The sequence below is a fragment of the Haliotis rubra genome, unplaced genomic scaffold (assembly GCF_003918875.1).
Source record: "Haliotis rubra isolate DU_JTF1 unplaced genomic scaffold, ASM391887v1 Scf1455, whole genome shotgun sequence".
Lineage (NCBI taxonomy): Eukaryota > Metazoa > Mollusca > Gastropoda > Lepetellida > Haliotidae > Haliotis > Haliotis rubra.
The window spans coordinates 140858-147156 of NW_025765398.1; positions in this window are offsets into that span (position 1 = coordinate 140858).

Below are 6299 nucleotides of genomic sequence, written 5' to 3' on the forward strand. Positions count from 1 at the left end.
ATGTCATCTCTCGCAAGATGACATCAAGATAACTTAAGCGCCCTCGTACTTTAACTATAATAGGTCAGGGCATAAGTGTTACTTATTACAATATACTTGGGGTTAGCGCGAACTGTACTTCTTAAATAATGTTAACAGTGTTGCAGAATGTTGATGGTCACAGATCTTTGGTGGTGAAGGTTGGTTGTGTGCTACAGAGAGAGGCTGTTGCCGAATTGTTGCTGGTCACAGATCGATGGTAGTGAAGGTTGCTTGAGTGTTACAGAGAGACGCTGTTGCCGAATTGTTGATGGTCACAGATCGTTGGTAGTGATGGTTGCTTCAGTGTTACAGAGAGACGCTGTTGCCGAATTGTTGCTGGTCAAAGATCGTTGGTAGTGAAGGTAGCTTGAGTGTTACAGAGAGACGCTGTTGCCGAATTGTTGCTGGTCAAAGATCGTTGGAAGTGAAGGATGCTTGAGTGTTACAGAGAGACGCTGTTGCCGAATTGTTGCTGGTCACAGATCGTTGGTAGTGATGGTTGCTTGAGTGTTACAGAGAGAGGCTGTTGACGAATTGTTGCTGGTCAAAGATCTTTGGTAGTGAAGGTTGCTTGAGTGTTACAGAGAGACGCTGTTGTCGAATTGTTGATGGTCACAGATCGTTGGTAGTGAAGGTTGCTTGGGTGTTACAGAGAGACGCTGTTGCCGAATTGTTGATGGTCACAGATCGTTGGTAGTGAAGGTTGCTTGAGTGTTACAGAGAGACGCTGTTGCCGAATTGTTGCTGGTCACAGATCGTTGGTAGTGAAGGTAGCTTGAGTGTTACAGAGAGACGCTGTTGCCGAATTGTTGCTGGTCACAGATCGTTGGTAGTGAAGGATGCTTGGGTGTTACAGAGAGACGCTGTTGCCGAATTGTTGCTGGTCACAGATCGTTGGTAGTGATGGTTGCTTGGGTGTTACAGAGAGACGCTGTTGCCGAATTGTTGCTGGTCACAGATCGTTGGTAGTGAAGGTTGCTTGAGTGTTACAGAGAGACGCTGTTGCCGAATTGTTGATGGTCACAGATCGTTGGTAGTGAAGGTTGCTTGGGTGTTACAGAGAGAGGCTGTTGCCGAATTGTTGATGGTCACAGACCGTTGGTAGTGAATGTTGCTTGAGTGTTACAGAGACGCTGTTGCCGAATTGTTGATGGTCACAGACCGTTGGTAGTGAATGTTGCTTGAGTGTTACAGAGAGACGCTGTTGCCGAATTGTTGCTGGTCACAGATCGTTGGTAGTGATGATTGCTTGAGTGTTACAGAGAGAGGCTGTTGCCGAATTGTTGATGGTCAAAGATCGTTGGTAGTGAAGGTTGCTTGAGTGTTACAGAGAGACGCTGTTGCCGAATTGTTGATGGTCACAGATCGTTGGTAGTGAAGGTTGCTTGAGTGTTACAGAGAGACGCTGTTGCCGAATTGTTGATGGTCACAGATCGTTGGTAGTGAAGGTTGCTTGAGTGTTACAGAGAGACGCTGTTGCCGAATTGTTGATGGTCACAGATCGTTGGTGGTGAAGGTTGCTTGAGTGTAACAGAGAGAGGATGTTGCCGAATTGTTGATGGTCACAGATCGTTGGTAGTGAATGTTGCTTGAGTGTTACAGAGAGACGGTGTTGGTAACATGTTCATGACATGTCTTGACGACGAGTTGTTTCATATTAATGTACCAAAAAAAGCCGAAATTAAGCAACCGGTTGACTCTCGTAGAAAATATGTTAGGCAGACTAGATCGTAGTCTGTCTCACAGTCCATGAACCATATTATTCCCCTACAGCCTTGCCTTACCTACAATGCTAAAGCCCTAAATGAGGCAAGTCTAGATTTCCCTATTTCAAGGGCTCCTTGTCAGTTTAAATGGGTTTATTTGTTACAATCAAAATGATATATATTCAGAGACTAAGCGTTAGTCTAACAAGATCGAGGCTATGAAACGACAAACAAAGGATTTTGACTGTACTCACCATGTCCAAATGTTGAATGCAACAATGTTCTAATAAGTCCAATCACGCACATGACTGGTTACACGGTCGCGGAAATCCCGATCAGCATTCACAAATATGCAAAACAGTTTCAACGAGTTGTTCATTAAACACACAACATAGTCCATCCTAGCTCCATTTGTGTCTGAAACCTGCACGTGGCATACTAATACTTTTACTTTATGCCCATCGAAACGCCATATTCAATTCGCGTTGAATAATCAGTAAACGATATCAAATTATCCCTTTTCATTGTCAACGCTATGTCAGCCAATATGTAACTGTCTGAAACTTGTGAGTGAGTTTAGTTTTACGCCGCTTTTAACAATATTCCAGCAATATCACGGCGGGGGAAACCAGAAACGGGCTACTGTTAGCAGAGACTTCTTATTGATGTGAAATTTTTTCCGATTTCCTGTTGTAATACACAGAAGTAATTCCCCAATCAGAAATTTGACTATTGAAAGGATAATCGTTTGACTGTTCAAAATGGTTCATTAAGTTCATTCGGGTTAAAGCACCCCTTAACATATTTTAAGTTAGTGACTTACCTAATGATAAATCTTGAATTGTAACGATGACTACTATTTTTTACTGTTTTCCCTTTCAATATTGTTTAGGAGTTTTGCTAAATCAATAGTCAAAACACATCCCGGCGGAAGCCATTGAAATCCGCCGCCACAAACCTTTGATCAACCGTGACCAAGGATACTACATCCCATCAGCCTATGCAAAACTAATCAAGCTATAGACCATCAATAGCACCCTGTCTGGTTGTTGTTACTACTTAATCCCCCTGTTTATTGGCTTCATCACTAGTGCCATTTGTTGTTTTTAGTTCCTACTGGCCTCTTCCAAATATGTACCACTTGTTATTTCTATTACATGCTGTTGTTAATGTTAATCTACTGCTTGTCACAACATACCATGTATATATGCTCCTCGCCATTTGGATGTACTCACTTTTAGCTTGATAACGATGTAAGAATCTACATCGAAACGTCGCTCAACGCAAATAAACCAGAAGTTGTCATCCATAGAGTTGTATGTTTCATTCGTTGACTCGCCAACTTCTAGAATGCTGATCAAACAACTCCATAGTTGTACAGGGATACATTTTGTTGACAAAACATCGTCATTTTGTAAATTACAATATTGCAAATTTTCATGATTTTGTTATTATTGTTTAGTCCAAAATGTCGGTTCTTCCAACTTGGGTGTCCCATCACCATTTTTGCATGAGGTCAGTCAGTGAGCTTAGCCTTTGATACGACTGACTGACAGACTGAGTTTGGTTTTACGCCGCTTTTAGCAATATTCCAGCAACATCACGGCGGGGGACACCAGAAATGGGCTTCACACATTGTACCCATGTGAGGATTCGAACCCGGGTCTTCGGCGTGACGAGCCAACGCTTTAACCAGTAGGCTACCCCACCGCCCCCCTTTGATACGTAGTGGGCTTCACCAGAGAGCGTTGGTGAGTTGATACAGACGTGGCACCATCGCTGCAGGACTCACACCTGTTCTGGAGTTTATACCACTATGATTATTGCACGTTATCAATTCCCTTGAACTCAATATCTTTTATTATTACAGAAACAACCGTGACTTGTGTGATATGGTTTTTTATGCATTTGTGATGCTGGTAGGTGTAAACAGATACATGAACCAGTTGTTTCCATGATGCTTTTTAGTGTAGTGTTTCTGATTTATGTCTTCTCCATTATTTACAAACTAATGCCATATGTATGAGCGGGTTGCACAATTCAGACTATATCGTATACTTCGCTCTACCACCATGTATGGTGTAATAAAACACACTTTTGCCCTGAACTATTATAGTTAAAGCACGAGGAACTGTATTTCTTTTCTAAGGTGCTAAATTTAATACTTTCTAAGGATAATTACGATTAATTTAAGGCAGAAAACAAACGACGGTGTCGGCGACCTAAATTAAGAATCCTCACACAGGGCTAACTGGCGCGCTGTTCTATTGATGTGTCTGCCCCCTACATTAAGACGAACGTTACCAGAAAAAAACCTAAATGATAACAGTTTGATGACGGTTTACGTTCGGATTAAATATCTTCTCTGAATTATTTTAATTACAACTGTCATTAACGTAAACCATATGGGGCAATATGAACGTTGCATTTCTACTACCAACGTAAGTTTAGATCAGTACATCCAGATGAAGTTGAGTAGTCAAGCGACATTCCACAATTGCATTGTGGGAATGTAAACATTACGAACGTTACCGTGTCGCTGAAAACTTGTGAGTCGAATTGACACATTTTAACCGTCGTAAAACATAAACGTAATGTTTCCACCAGTGATGTTAGCTGCGTGAAGCAACTGCAAACCAAGAAACGGGATGCAACGGTGTAGTTTACTGTAGGAGGCCGTACGAGGCGATGACAACTGACATGCATCGTGACGTCGCTTACATTGTGACGTAATGTAAAATGGTTCGATAAAAGGGGGCACACTAGAATGGCGCAGTGACGGGAAAACGTCATTCAATTGTTACGTCATCAAAAAACTATACCTTTATTGTCTCATAATGTATTTTTTTTTCGATTGTTCTAACAGCTAGGCATCTTAGAATTATACATACTGAAGCAGCATAGGGATGTAATGCAAAAATAAACCAATTGACCTGAGAAAAACAATATCGACAGAGCAAGCTCGGTCGATATTGTTTTACTCAGGTCAATAAAAACCGATATCGACCTCTACAAGAGTCTATAATTGTATAATATTATTATGCAGAATAATTTTCCGGCCACCTGATTGGTCTAGAGGCGGTCACGTGACCGTCGACAGAAAAGCATATTGACTCCAACCCAGGTCCCACCAAAAGTGATATTGACCGGGGTGCCGTTGTACAAAACAACCTTAGCACTAAGGCTACCTTGCGTTTATTGCTAAGTTATGGGAGTTACGGTCACCTTAGCGCTAAGGTCGCTTTGTACAACGGCACCCTGAGTTACTATGACGTTAAGCTAAGACGTCATTCACGTCAAGCTATGACGTCATTCTATTGTTTACATGTCAGGGTATTGTTGACATAACGTTATTGGTTTGTAGACAAAATAAAATTACTTTTCTTGACTAAATGGACATGTTTTGGATTTTAGAAGTTTTTTTTCGGAAATTACATAATAAAACAATTACAGACTGGCGAACTTGCTCAATACCTGTTTTTATGGACTTCGTCCTCGATCAATATTGCTTTGCGCGGGTCCACAAATAGAGAATACTACACGAGGTCTCATTACATACGAATTATACGAAACGAGTGTCCTTCCTATGGTATCTGGCCCCGATTTCTCGAAACAAACTTAAGGTCAAATATCAAACTGAGTTTGATAATTTGAAACATCTGAATTTTTAACTCAACTGCATTTTTAAAATAAAAAAAGCCCAAACAACTTAAGTAATCCATCCACCAAACTTAAATTGTCTACTATGTTTGAGTTTAATATCAATTTCAGTTCATTCTGCTAAATGCATTTTCTCTTTTGAGTAAAAACTCGAACTTAAGTCAAAACTCTGACTTAAGTTTGTTTCGAGAAATCGGGGCCTGACCTCGCTTTCGCTCGGTCAGATACCATAGGAAGGTCACGAGTTTCGTATAATTCGTATGTAATGAGACCGAGTGTGGTATTTTATTTATTACCCACGTCTTACATGCATTAAATTGACAAAATAGCGTACTTTTGTTAATATTTTGGTTTCAAAGCGAAACCGGTTTCATAAAGAGGTTGCGGAAGAGTTTTGCACTGTAGTTTCTAAGATGCCTAGCGGTTAGAACAATCGAAGAAAACAAACATTATCAGACAATAAAGGTATAGTTTTTTGATGACGTAACAATTGGATGACGTTTTCCCGTCACTGCGCCATTCTAGTGTGCCCCCTCGTAATCGAACCATTTTACATTACGTCACAATGTAAGCGACGTCACGATGCATGTCAGTTGTCATCGCCTCGTACGGCCTACTACAGTAAACTACTCCGTTGCATCCCGTTTCTTGGTTTGCAGTTGCTTCACGCAGCTAACATCACTGGTGGAAACATTACGTTTATGTTTTACGACGGTTAAAATGTGTCAATTCGACTCACAAGTTTTCAGCGACACGGTAACGTTCGTAATGTTTACATTCCCACAATGCAATCGTGGAATGTCGCTTGACTACTCAGCTTCATCTGGATGTACTGATCTAAACTTACGTTGGTAGTAGAAATGCAACGTTCATATTGCCCCATATGGTTTACGTTAATGACAGATGTAATTA